The 14675-nt window shown below is 37.1% G+C and overlaps 1 long non-coding RNA gene across 2 annotated transcripts; it reads left to right on the top strand.

Annotated features, from left to right (window-relative positions):
• Positions 1-863: 863 nt before the first annotated feature.
• LOC135289914 (uncharacterized) lies at positions 864-13178 on the top strand. 2 transcript variants are annotated; one of them, XR_010352651.1, is made up of 3 exons: positions 864-1203; positions 7528-7612; positions 9939-13178. It is a non-coding gene; the product is annotated as an uncharacterized LOC135289914 (long non-coding RNA). The 2 variants fall into 2 exon arrangements; XR_010352650.1 differs by lacking the exon at positions 864-1203 and adding an exon at positions 5559-5712.
• Positions 13179-14675: the final 1497 nt, after the last annotated feature.

The raw sequence follows: 14675 nt of genomic DNA, 5'->3' as shown, positions 1-14675 counted from the left end.
GGAAGTGAAGTATGGAAGGAATATCAAAGTTGAGGTTTTCTCCTCAAAACAAATTGTCTACTTTTAACTCTATTATATGGAATAAATAAAATTATATTATCAGGAGTTATTGTGAAACTTACTGTGATAAGTCATATGGTAACTATGCTATTATTTCTTATTGTGAGAAACAAAGCCTGCTCCTCAGTTAAAATTTAAAGAAAATTTAAAAAGGGACTACAAGGTACAAAGTCAACAAAGCAAAAGGAACAGCGCTGGGTCCTAAGCTACAGCCAGAGGGACACCAGTCAACACAGCAACATCCCTGGGTATTGCATCAGCTAACTACATATTCATAAATGTTCATGCATATTTGAACATTTTAACATAGTTCCTCCTTTGTCCCACCTTTTTAAAGCATGTGCAGTGGTCTTATTGGTGGCCATTTCTTACTTTTTGATACATTCAACAGGTTTTGATTCATTGGTTAAATGTTAACATTACAACAACTCTTCACCAGCATTGGTATCACAACACAACATTCACATTAAAAGAGCTCTAAACTTTAGCAAAACTTCTCTTACAAAAGTCAACATTTTAAAACACATAATATTCACTTTAACAGCTGCAAAAGCAAACACTGTAATATATTTATCATACTTGCCACCAGTGTAATTACATTCTCTGCCCTGGCATATCTTGTATTTATATATAATTTTAAAAAACAGTGACAGATAACATATCTTTTTAATTCTTCAAGTGTGAAGGACTGAACTGCACAGGAGAATGAAAAAAAAAAAAAAAAACAACAAAAAAACTTCATAAGCAATGCCAGAGGGTGAAGGACGTCCTAAACGTTTCTTTATATTTCTTATAGACACAACCAAACTTTTGAAATCATGGAGAACAGGCTGTTGGGGGCTAGGATTCTTTCCTTTTATTACTTTATACTCAGGAATTTTTTTTTCCCATAAGTTGCTAGGAAACACTAATGACTGGGGTACTTAAAAAAACCTAAAGAAGTGGCCAAGCTCAAGGGAGGAGGGCATATGGTTGCACTTCTCTTATCTGGGAGTTTCTCTCAGAGAATTGTGCAGGTAAAGGATGGGCTGGGCAGCTGCTGGCCCTCTCTTGGCTTTGGAAGAGGATGGTCAGAGCTCCTGCTTGGGGAAGGGAATTCGCTGCTGCACTGGAGCCCAGCCCGGAGCTGCTTCTTTGCCGAGGGTGAGCCTCTGCTCGTGAGAGCAGCCACTGAACTGAGACCTCATTATGACCCACCTCTCTAAAAGAGGGACCCATCCCCGTCTGCTCGGGTGCCCGGGGTCCTGAGCTCGCCTCTCCCTGCCCTGCTGGGAGCCGGGCCGCCCCCGCTGCCCCCGCTGCTTCTTCGGCACTGCTCCGAGTTTTCACTGCAGCCCCGCACCCGCTGCCTGCCGAGACTCCTGCCGTCCCAGCTTGGTGCTCCTCAGAGTCCTGCTGGGGCACCGGGATCGGCTCCCCAGGGTTTGTGGAGCGAAGCCTCTCTCCCCTCCCTTCCCGTCCGGGCCCAGCCGCCATCACGGCGCTCCGAGCCCGCGCACAGCGCCCCCTGCAGGCGCGGGGGAATCAGCGCCCCCGCCCCGCCCGCCGGGAGCCAGCAGCGCCCCCTGCCGGCCGCGCCCGGCACTGCAGCCGAGGGAAAGCGCCCGGGCCGGGAAGGGCGGGGCCGGGCCCGGCTCTGCGCGGTGTCAGGGCCGCAGCCGTGCTTGCTCGTTTGCTTTATCGCGCACACTGGCAAAGAACTGTTATTCCTTCCTCATCTCTTTGCCTGAGAGCCCCTTAATATCAGAATTACAATAATTTGGAGGGAGGGGGTTTACATTTTCCATTCCAAGGCAGGCTCCTGCCTTCCTTAGCAGACACCTGCATTTCAAACCAAGACACAAGCTTCAAACAATGAAGACATAATAATAGATACTGCCATAAATTAATGCAACTGTGGAACGAAGTAGCTATGATGAACGGCATAATGGATAATTATTTAGAGTAATAAACCAGACCTAATCTGAAACATTCATTATTGCCTACATTTAAAAAGTATATGAAAACAAACTTGAATAGTAAAAACACAAGGAAATCAGGTCTTCATAATAAACCAGGAATACTGACCATTCACTTTTTACAGAAAGAACAGTTTGCAATCTTCCACATATGTAATTTAAAATATTAATATAAAATATATACCAGAGAAATTCTGTCTTGTTTATTAATTTTCTTTGGATAACTTGAATTTTTCACCCTTATTTCATGGCATTTAATTTTTAATTACTTTTTAGATAATTTTTTCTTTCTCTATTGGAAAGAAAGTGTGCCCAAATGCTTACGACAGCAACTCAAGATCAGCATTTAAATTGTTACGTTCTCAGCTGGACTGAAGTGATTTTATTGAAGTACGATAATTTTCAGATTCCAGCTCTTACCATTCCACATGTTGCCTTAAAAATTAACTGGGCTTATGCTGTACTATCACAGGCAAAAATCCTGTAATCACTGTGGCACGTTAGTGTTTGCCCCAGAAGAGGACTGGCAATCTTAGTGGCTAGTCACACTGCACTGCTGCATGCTCCATTCTTCACAGAACCTAAATGTGTCACAGATTAACAGCAGAACATTTGACCACACTGGTCCAAGAGCTTTTGGCACATCTTTGAAACTCAAAGCTGTGACCATTCCAGAACTGACAGAGGTCAAACTTCTCAAGCTGAGAGAACGGCAGGCAGTCAGGTGAGAGCACCCTCTAAAGGTTTTCTAGCCAGTTATGAGCTCCACAACTTACTGGTATATGATTTCCCCCACCCCCCAAAATGTCTTTATTGTATTTAAATATGATCCATACAAATACAGAATGTTTTATCATAGCCTTGGCATAAGACGTTTTTTAGGTACACAACCACTCATAATAACACCAGCTTGTTTAAGTGAGATGTACACTCAAGCCAATTTCACCAATATTAAACTCTGGTGAGACTGTTTTTAAGTTGTCTGATGATAGAGTGTTATATCAAGCTTGACATATTCTTTCCCATGATAGACATGCTGTCTCTGCTTTAATTTTTTTTCTCACGCTACATTAAAATCCTATTTCTTTATTAATCAATTTATAAATGCTTTGGATTTTAGTTTCTCTCTTTCCACATTATAATTTATATAAAATCTCTTAACATAAAATTGTAGAACAGTGTTGGAATGCAAGCATCTCTGAGTTCCTCAGAGAGAGAAATGAATGCAAGGGTTGAATTAAAGCTTTTAGAGAAATTAAGATATATTAAGCCTCATAGATATGAAGCAGAAGTGTAGGTTTAAGTTTTAAGTAAGTGGAACTATAAATTATAGTTTTAAGTAAGTACAAATATATTTTAAGTACCTTAAGAAACTGTGTTAGCTAGTAAAGGCCCTTAGGCCTAGTTTAGACATAACAAAACATAGCAGAACTTTGTTTGCATCTCTAGAATAGATAGAATTATTCACATAAATAGATAAACCTGTACGCGTAAATTTTAAGTGAGAAAACAGTATATTTGGGTAAATAGATAATATTATCTATGTAGTTTTTTAGATAAGTAGTCAAGTACTTGGTACTGTCACGTGGAACACAGTGACCCAGATGGATCTCACAAATCAACATGGAGCTGTCCCAGTCTCAAGACTGAAGTGAGTGCAGAAGTTGTCACTGATGCTGCAGGACAGCAAAGACAATTCCTGTTTTGGTGTGAGCAGATCAACAATCTACTCAACTCGGTGCCAGAGTGAAGCTAGAGCTGCTGGAAGCAGTCAGAGGACAAAGATACCATGAAGGCTGAGAGGGAGAGCTACTTCTGAGCCCAGTGGTAGGAGAACTATATCCCACTGAGGAAAAGCAAAAAAATTCATCCCTTGGAACATATGGAAAGTAGGGAGAACACAGGGGATTGGGAAGAAGTGGGGAAAAAAACCAACAAAAAGGAAGAGGAAGGGAACTAATTAAAGGAAGGGACTTCGTAAAAAATACTTGAATTTCCACTAAGCTGAACATTTCCACTAAGCTGGACGTCCCCACCCAGAACCACATTGTAGCTCTGCAGGCTAATGAGAAAACATCCATCTGGAAAAACAGCCAGAGAAAACTACAGCAGTCCAATCCGCTCCACAAATACAGAAATTAACAACTAGTTCAAACAAGAAAAGGCAGTGGATGGTAGTAGTGGGTGCTTCTACTTTTAGAGACACAGAGCCACTTATCTGTTGGCCTGACACACTTTCAAGAAAAGTGTGCTGCCTTCCAGGAACCCAGATCAGAAATGTTACTGAGAAGCCGTTAAGCCTGGTAAAACCCACTGTTACCCACTATTAGTTTTCCATGTGGGAACAGGGGATACAGCCAGTAGCAGTCTGAGAAACACAGATTACAGAGCCCTGGGAGATGTGGTAAGGGGCTCTAGGGCTCAAATATTGTCTTTGTCAATCCTCCAAGTCAAAGGAGAGGAAATCACCAGCTGAATCTGACAGGTCAGATGGTTAGAACAATGGTGGTAATCAAGGTTTCAGTCCCTCAGACCATGAAACTTACTTTAGCAAGCCTGGTTTGTTGTGGGCTAAGACTTTTCATCAGAAAAAGAAGGGGGAAAGTATATTGGTCAGGAATTTGCCAGACTAGTGAAGGGGGCTTTAAACAAGATTTTTAGGCAAAGGGAGGCACCTATCCATCCCAATCATGCAAGCGGGATGCTTGTAGGGGATGGACAGAACAGTGCAAAATGTTCCAGGTACTCCAGCCAGCAAGTCAGCTTTATTCAGGGCCCAACCCAGATGAATCGACGCAGGTAGTATGGGGAAAAAAGAGGAACTAGAGAAGTATACACACCTAAGTGGATACATGATTGGCATCATGTGGACATGGTGATCATCGTCAGTGCTGTGAGGAGTGCATGCAACAAGCTCACCACCCTGGACTTCAGGAGAGCACATTTTGGCCTCTTCATGGACCTCCTCAGTGGAGTCCCACAGGACGGAGCCCTGGAAGACAGAGGGCCCAAGAATGTCCTGATATTCAAGGATTACCTCCTCCAAGCTCAAGAGCAATGCATCCCAACAAGAATGAAATCAGACAAAAATGCCAAGAGACCTCATGGATAGAAAAGAAGCTTTGAGAAAACTCAGAACGAAATAAAAGAAGCTTTCAGAAGAAGCTGACTTCTTTACCCATGGAAGAAACACAAAAACCACAACATACAACAACCATCCTTTTTTTTTTTTTTTTCCTCAGAATATTTCAATTTTTTCCAGTGCCTTTTGAATTCAGGATCTTTATTACTTCCCAAGAAAGACCAAATAAGCTGTTAACTAAAGGCTATTATTATAAAAACAGGTGTTTGCTTGCATATGGATATCTAGAAGAAAATCATGTTGTCATATGGATGAGGGCAGAATTAAATCCAAATATTTATTTCAGGAGAGTGTTTATGTTTGATGAACTTGACTTGCTGGCCTGAGACAAGTCCTGGATCTTTATCTTGTTCAGTTAGGGTTTCTTACAGTCTTCAGGGATGGTTTTGCATTGATCATTTTCAGTGGTAGCCACTGGTAGAAGAGAAGGAAAACACTGTCATATTTCTCTATTTTATAAACAGAATAGAAGAAAATGTAACTTTTACAGACACGTCTGAAAAACTGGACTTAGTTAACTTAGTAAGAACTTAGTTGTCTCAGTTGGACTTAGTAAGTTAAGTTAACATTTAAAAAAATCTGTCTCTGTCTACATGCATATGTAAATATGATTCAAATTTTTAAAAAAGCAAGATTTTTTGGTACATAGATTTAAAAAAAAATGGACAATTTTTTTGTATTTCTACAATTCACAAATGACTTTTATTTGTGTAGTTTTATTGCAAATTGTTTCAGCCAGTCTCAACTATGGTAGCAGTTTAGCAAAGCTAAGTATGTAATAGTGATAATTTATTCTCTAATTAATTTCTTAAGTTAACTTTTGAGAAAGACTTGCTTTTACATAACACTTGAGAAACCACTCTGAACTGCCAGAAGCAACTCAGCTCCTTAATGTTGGTTTACATTACTTACAAATGAAAAGGTGGAAGGCTTTAAATATATTCCTGTTCAGTAAGTTTAATACTGAACCCAAGGGTTCTCTAATTAATTAATTCCACAGGGTTTGTGTGCAGAGGATGTTTTCTTTGTAGATATAATATCTCTAAAATACAAGAAATGTGTATGTTCTTTCCTCAAAGAGGAGTGCTTTTAGAGGAAATCTTCCTGCTAAGGCGTTCCACATAATTCTTTTCCACTTCTCAGTATCACGTTCTTTGGAAATATTATGTAAGGCTATGCAGGCTGGCTCCACAGAAACAGCAAATGCTAAGTATTATCTGTCACAATATAGAGCATTTGTTTAATACAGGGAGAAGATGAGACCTCTAGCATGTGAAAAATAGAAGTTACTGACCACACTCAAATCAGCATTTTTTTAAAGGTACAAAAGGAATGTTTTCTGTGCCCATTTTTCTTAAAAGAAAAACAAATAACCCCAAACAAATAAACAAACCCCAACTCTGAATTTACAACATATTTTGGGAAAGTTTTAGATTTTCAGTTAGCCTTAGCAATTTTTAGTTCAGACTGACAAATCTTCCCATACTTCAGCATTATGATGCTTTCTCCTGTTCTTTCTGGTCAAGCAGTTCTCTGCTGTGATTTACATAATGTCTAATTGTATCTCTTTGGAAAGCATACCCTCCTCTGTAATGTGCATAGAAAAACCTTTAACAGAAGGTTCAGAAACAGGAAGAGTTTATGTGTTTCTCTGTTTTTCACAGAAGGAAGGACTTACATTTTCACTAATTCTCAATACCTTCTTTGATTTTGTGATGCGTTTCAATTTCCGATTGCATCTGCATCCCATTAAGTGTAAAGCTACTAGAAAAAAATTACATTCATGGCTCATTGGCTGCTGTTTGCACTGCAATTGCACGTGCAATAGGAACAGGAACAAGTTTGCGGTATTAACATCTCTTTTTCTGTAAGAATTTTATTTTGTTTGGAAAATAATATACTTTTAATTCTGGATAAAGAGGGTTATTATAAATTAGGTGTTTATTTTTGTTTCAACCATTTATGTGTTACTTTTTAATAATAATTTTTAATCTTTCAGAGAAATATCTCTGTCACTGCTTTCAACTTGAAGGTTCTTCAGTTCTAACTCAGAAATGTTATCTCTTGTCCTTCATTCCCCTCTCTATCTTCAACTGGCAGAACACTAGAAATTCTGAGCCTGATATCTTTAATCATTGTCTGTACAGACAATTTCCAGATGAAGAAGTGTAAAAAGAAGTTTTGTTTTGTTTTTTTTTTTACCTGAACATTAGTGTTTTGCCCATATGCTTAAGGGGCATCAGACATGTAGAATACATGGAAAAGTACTCCAAGCACCTGCTTGTGACAGGGAACATATATATAGAATTACCTTCTGTTGGTAACATTACTGTTTTTCGTGTTTATATCTTATTTTCATCCAAGCAGAATCCAGTTCTCACAGCCATAGGCATCTTTGCCATTTGAGTCATGAAGGAAGACAGACATTTCTTCACAACTCTGTTCTAAAAGTGTAAGTCACAATACCAAATATATGTGAAGGGTTAAAAGTCACTTGAAACTTTGAGACACCCTAAAGAAATTATTTTAGGTATGCTTCCTAATTTTTGCTTAAAGAATTCACACAAGGCCTCTTTTGTAAGTTTTTGCCACAATACTCAAGGAATGGAAATTATTTTCAATAAAAATCAAATCTTTGTATAAATGTAGAGTTTTTGGACCTGAATTAAAGAAACAGATGTAATGTGTAATTGAGAAACAGAATTCAAAGACACAGAAATGCTGGGATTTCTTGAGTTTGTTAGGGTTTTTTTGCACATTTAGATCTTTTACTATATATTAGTTGACAAATTAGCAACTTTACCTGTTCTGACCATCCTTCTGAAATAATCCAAATCAGCTATATGCTAAAAAGTGAGGACCATTTTCTATTTAACAGTCATAGTAAAAAAGTTGCTTTACAAGCATCAGTACTTAAGAAAAATAATCAATAGATTTTTTTTGGTTTTCAATACTTTAACTCCTAAAACAATCAAAACAGCTCCTTGGTTTTAGAAAATCATTCTTCCAATTTAATTTTGCTAGCCTGCTATATCATCCAGAATAAATATATTTAAAATCCACTCATTGCTGAACTAAAAATATAGTACCATGGTAAAGTTGCTTTATTGATAACTTTTTATTCAGGAAAAAGCACTTATTTCAATATTCCTCTTCTCAATAACTCATTAATTAAACACAACTTCTACAGAAGCAAGTATGCAGTAACTTATAGGTCTTTTTTGTATCAATAATGAACACTTGCTAAATGATACCTTAAAGGATCTTGAAACATCCAAACCATTTCAGACTTCTGGAAGACCAATATCAAAGCTGAAGGAATTGTCTGCCTTGATGTCACTGCTTTATTTGGACCACATTAAAACTGTGAAGACCACAAATACCTATGAATTAAAGTGAGAAACTGTCAGCTTTCTGCAATCTAGAATCTAAGTAACTGGATTTGCAATTTTTTTTTTATTAAGTACTAGCATTTATTTATTTTCTTTTGCTCTATGACTACACAGATGACCAAATATTTCTACTACATAAATCCAATATTTAACATCACTTCGTTAACACAAACCCACTAAATTTGCTGCAGTCAATTTTATACACCATATTTGACTTTTAAGTTACCTCAGTAGTAATAGTAAAATGCAGCTGGATAGTTATGCTAGATGTCAAACTTCTAGTAAGTATTGCTATTAAGATTTTCATTACTAACTTGAAGATAAATAGAAAATCACCTGAAAGAAAACTGGCAGGCATGACATATATGTTTGCTAAAAAAAAAAATCTAAAAATTCTAGCACAGCCTAAAAATATTAACTTCATGGGTTTTTTCCCCTTCTCCCTTCTAGTGTAGGTCATACAAGTTCATAATCACTTAAAAACAATTTCTTCTCAATAAGTAAGTAATAATTATGTCATTAAAGATTCTCATTAACCTAATTTCCTCCTTTTTATTACCCACCAAATTTAGCATTGATTTTCCTACTTCATTTGAATGCTTCATTTAGACTCTGGTATGAAGCTACATATCAACCCTTGCAGCCCACCTTTTTCTTTTTTCAGATGAGAGCATTTTTCACACTTGGGATCTGGTAACTGAAATTTCCCAATCTTTTTTTTTCCTTTTTCTTTTTTTTTTTTTTTTTTGGTGGGGGGGGACGGAAACACAATCTAGAAGGAGTTTTCCAATAAAATCTCATATCTTAAATCAAGATTTAAATACCTATAAGAAAAGTAATCGGAAAGTTAAGGAAAGGCAAAACTTCTAAAAAAACTTCTATGCAAAATTTTCTCTTGTCCCTTTTCAGAAGGTGATGCTCAAATGCAGAAAATACAGCAAAAACCATATTTACAAGTTCATTAATTCAGGCAGCAATCAAACAAAGAATAGAAAAAAAGAAAGTTTTAATTTTTTAAAAAATATGGTGTCTTCAAAAACAGCCAGAGAAAAATGGGAATCTGAAAGCTGTATTTTAACATCTCTGGTGAAAGCAGTTCTCCAGCTCTGATATGTGTACCACTTGGGCTATGTAGGCTTCACTGATATATGGGGTGATTAAAGAGAATTGTTGTGCATAAAGCAAGAATCATTTGTAGTACTCTTATAAAATTGACCTGAAAGTGGGGGAATGCTAAATTTTAAAGCTAAAGATTGTTAAAGCCAGTTCGAGGGGTACAGCAGAAAATAAGTGATATAATGTGGGTGTACTTATCTTTTGTAAAGAATAAGAATGCATCATTATGGTATCTAAAATAGTATCTATTTCTTTTATATTTTCTTCCAGGGCCACTGGAGATGTTGGAACACCATTGCAATTTTTTCTGGTTCTTGAGCTCAACATTTAAAAAACTTATACTGTGCATTAGTGTAATGAAATATTGTTTATGCTATCAACTATTGGATTGGAGGGCTAAAATTTGTTCAGCTTCTCAGACATATATTAGCTTTAATAATATATGTATGAGAAGCTGACATATATTATTAAATGGAAGTGTGATACCTGAATATCTAAACAACTCTGAAATTCTGAGTTGAAAAAAAGAGAGATGAAGATAAGATATATGCTCCATTTATAAGTGGTTTTTTGGTTTTGGTTTGCTTGATTTGGAGGGGTTTTTTTGTTGTTGTGATGGTGGTTGTTGTTGGTTTTGGGTTTTTTGGGTTGTTTTTTTCGGTTTGTTTTGGGTTTTTTGGGTTCTGGCTTTTTTTGGTTTTTTGGGGGGTTTTTTTTGTTTGTTTTGTTATTTTGGTTTTCTTTCTTGGTTGGTTTTGGTTTTGATTTTGTTTGTTTTGTTTGTTTTTTTTTCTTAAGTTCCCTAGTATTTCAGTGTGAATGACCATCCAGTTACAATATGGATGGCAAAAATTTTTCATCAGGCTTAGGTGATAATCAAGACAGTCCATGTATGTAGATTCAATTTATAGAGCTTGGGTAAAGTGAATTAGTTCAAGCTGTAGCATTTAAGTTACCAAACAAGATTAACTTAATTACTGACAAGCATAGAATGAAGTCATACATAGTTCAGAAAATTTCAAAAACATAAACATAAAACTGTCTGGCTGGTTGCATTATTGAGGGTATATTTTATTTCTAGTATTCTTTAGGCTATATGTATCACATATCAAAGGGAAGAACAGAGAAAAAGTCAGCATAGACACATTCAATGAATTAAGTGCACTTCTAAGAATGGCTGAGGAATGGTACTGCGAATATGTGAAGTCCACAACTGTTTTTCCTAGCCTTTCAATGTCAATTCTTGTGGACAAGAGAAAGAAAAGGCTTTCATTTAAAGAGCTCCACCATAACATCTGCTGAATATATCACAGATTATATCAAATGCTTTCATTTTAAGAAGGTAAATGCAATTTAAAGTACATAGTGTAATGTAAGAGATTCTCAGCATAGTGTAGACACATGTTCTCTTGTAATAACTAGAGTTCAGTAAATATTCATGGGAGTTTTCTGCAATATATTATGCTATTGCACTATACTACTAATACATATTTCAATTTAAGGAACGTACTAAAATTCACAATTAAATTTACATCAATGTCTTATGTCATACAAACAAATGGAAGGCTTTGCACAAAAAAACCAGATATATTCAGGCAGAAATCCAAACAAGGAAAGCATTTGACAAAATGTACAGCTCATGATATCACTGAAATAGCTAATCATTTTTATTTACATACATTATAAACTTCTCTATATCCAAAGAGCAGGTCCAGCAAGTTACATTCCTTATTTAGCTAGCTCATCAACTTCATGTCAGGAAGTTATGTCTGCACTATTCAGGAACCTCCAAGACTTACTCTTCTCTACTATATTCTATTTCCAGCTGACCTCTGTTAAGATGAAAGGAAAAGAAAATCACAAGACTTCTGCTAACTGCTTATAGGCTATTCTGCCTCTACATCCTGGCATGCATTTTTGTAGATGCACATCAGATGGGTTATCAATCCTGCTACCTTTTCATGGGAGAAGCTGTAGCTCCTGCATGACCATTCTCAGGAGTTTCCATGGATTCCACATCCAGAAATATTGTAACTTTGCATCTTTGCTGCTACATGGGTCATCATACCCTATCTCTATTATTATTTCAGCAGACTGAAAGGTTTCACTAATACATTGTCCCTCAAAGAGTTTTGTGCCACCCTAGGCTTATTTCCAGTGATTGTGATTTTATCCCTTTCCCCTTTTACATTGAGTTTAAAGTTCTTTCAATGAGACCTGCTATCTCCTGCTCAAGGGTCCTTTTTCCCCTTTGAGACATGCCATCTATTGCCAGCAGGCTCCATGACATGCAAACAGACTTGTGATCAAAAACCTCATAATTCTTCTGGTGTCACCAGGCTTGGAAAGAGATATTCATCTGTATGATTCTCCCAGTTCTACCCTCATCACTCCCTGCAACTTGAAGGATAAAGGAGATCACTATGTGTGCTTCAGATTCCTCAAGCAGTCACCCAAAGCCCTGAGGTACTGCTCGATTAACCTTCTTGTTTGGTCTTCACTGCTCACCACCTGAAAAATCTATGGTGAAAAATAATTAGAGCAGGCCTTAGAGTTTGTTGATAATGTCTCTAACCCAGACTCCAGGGAGGCAGCAGGCTTCCCCATGGGTTTGGTTCAATCAACATTTTGTGCCCACTACTCCTCTCAGAAAGGAGTCACCAAAGAAATCTCCCCTTGTTTTTTTCTTAACTGAGGCAGTCATAACACAGAGGGTAACATCTCCGTGCTGCACAAGCTTGTATGTGGATTAATCTAATAAATATTAGCAAGATAGAATTATTAAGGTTAGAATTTTTAATAGTGGATGTCTGTAGGCTAAATGATATCTAATTAAATTGTTACAGGCTATTGTATTAAATGATAATTGAATTCCCAGAACATTTCCCACACTTAAAATGTATTAACATGAATACGATTGGGTAGTTAATGGCTTGCTGATATTTTTCTTTTTTCCTTTCTTTATTACTTTGCATCTAGGGTTTTTTATATTCTCACTTAATGTCTATAAATCTTCCATTACGGACTTAGGCTGCAGAATAGAGATCCATGGGATCACATGCCTTGACCTCAGCTGCTAGATTTAAACATTTTTTAGCTTTTTTGGAACACAGAGAAAGGAAAGCACATACATTTGTAAAATGCATGTAGATTCTATGCCTTCTTAAATATGTCATAGAAGTAAGTAAAAGACAAAGTTCCACTAATTCAGTTGCACAATAATTGCTACACTGCAAAAAATGACAGGAAAGTTGTATGGTCTAACATCTTAACTATAGAGAAATTCTATATTGAAAACACAGAGCAGGCTTTTTTTTTGCTGAAAGGAAGCTGAAATGCCAGCTTGCTTCCCAAAGCCAAAATTTATTTTCTAGGCAAATTAAGGATTTTCTAGTATTTAATGTTCAGAGGGTCTCATGGTTATTTCTGCCATTAACCTATGGAAGCAATGAATTCAGTTTGTTCAAACAGTGAACAAGGAATAAAGTGTGAATTTTTTTTCTACCACTACCTTGTACTGACAAGTCAATTTTCTTTTTGAACCACTTTTTCTGGTCTTTAATGTTTCTGCAGTTTTTATATCATGATTTACTTAAAAGCAAATTTCAAGACAGTAAATATAAACTATCAGTATCTTAATGGCTTAATGGTTACCTGACAAATTATTTTGAATCCCATATGTGCCAAAACTTACAAGAGTAGTCTCAACTGAAAGTGGCAAAACTGTTCACTAGAGTTTTTTCACTAATACTCGTAATATATTTTCGTTGCATGAATATTTTATCAGAAACATTCAGTAACAAACCAAAGAATCTCTTGTCATAGTTCTATCTGTTCAATAGGATTCCTGAAAGGAGTAGAATGTGTGTTTTGATGCTATGTATGTTTTTCTATCACACATTTCTTGCTTTTTAGTTTGACTAAACTAGAACTAACTATCTGCAATCAAATCCTCAAAGGTGCAATATGTCTAGTATGATAAACTGAAGAGAAAGTAGCAATGTATACATTTAGATACTGAAACAGACTTATTGATAATTGCTTATGAATGACAGGGTAAATGATAGGAGTCAATTAATTTTTATCTGTGGTCCACAGTCTTTCTAGCAGGGCAGTGAAAACAAAATGAAAATGTGCTTGTCAGAAATAGAGAAACAGAGAATAAAAAGTTGTAGTACAGAAAGATTCATTTTTTACGAAGAAGCACCAGAACAAAAAGCCTTGCAAAAGCTACTTTTTTCAAGATCAGCAGTTTTTCAGGTTATCTTTTTTTTTTTTTTTGGAAGTATTCACTGTCCTTTCTGTATCTCATTTGTCATAAGCTGTTTGTATATACTTCATGGGCTATTTCCAAGTTAATGATCAAGATTTATTTCCAGGTAACTAGGATTTCTCTGGTCATTTACTCATTCTCAGACAAGAGCTTTTCATTTCCACATCATTGCTCCTTGAAAGAATCACACAATCATTTTGTTGGAAAAGACCTCTGAGATTGAGTCTAACCTTTCACTGATCAGAGCCATGACAATTCAACCACAGTACTAAGTGCCATGTCTAGTTGTTCCTTGTACATATTCAGCGATGGTGACTTGATCATCCCTCAAGGCAACACATTTCAAAGTTGTCGTAGGTTAAGGAGGAAGTGAGTTTTTTGGGAGGTTGTGGTCAAACCAATCAGTGCTTGGATTTGAATATTGGCACCTGGTTTGGCCACTGAAGGTATGGACCGCCTCTGAGAACACAGAGAGTTAAAAGCAAGAACTCCCAGGAACTCTCTCTCTTGGTGCCGGTCAGTGAAGGAGCTCAGAGCTCCCCTGCCCAGCCAGGGCTGGCTGGGGGAAGGAAGCCATGAGGCCGGGTGAGGTAGTCCGGAGCCTCGGGCAGAGGAGGGGGATGAAGGCTTGGCAAGATGGAAGGGTGGAGGAGCCCTGAGAAGCATCAGGCCCCCTGCCACTACCCCCCAGGAGATAGAGAGAGAGAGAGAGCCAGTGCCTGTGCTGCCTTGAA

Source organism: Passer domesticus, chromosome Z, assembly GCF_036417665.1.
Source record: "Passer domesticus isolate bPasDom1 chromosome Z, bPasDom1.hap1, whole genome shotgun sequence".
NCBI lineage: Eukaryota > Metazoa > Chordata > Aves > Passeriformes > Passeridae > Passer > Passer domesticus.
This window is presented reverse-complemented; position numbering and strand designations above follow the sequence as displayed.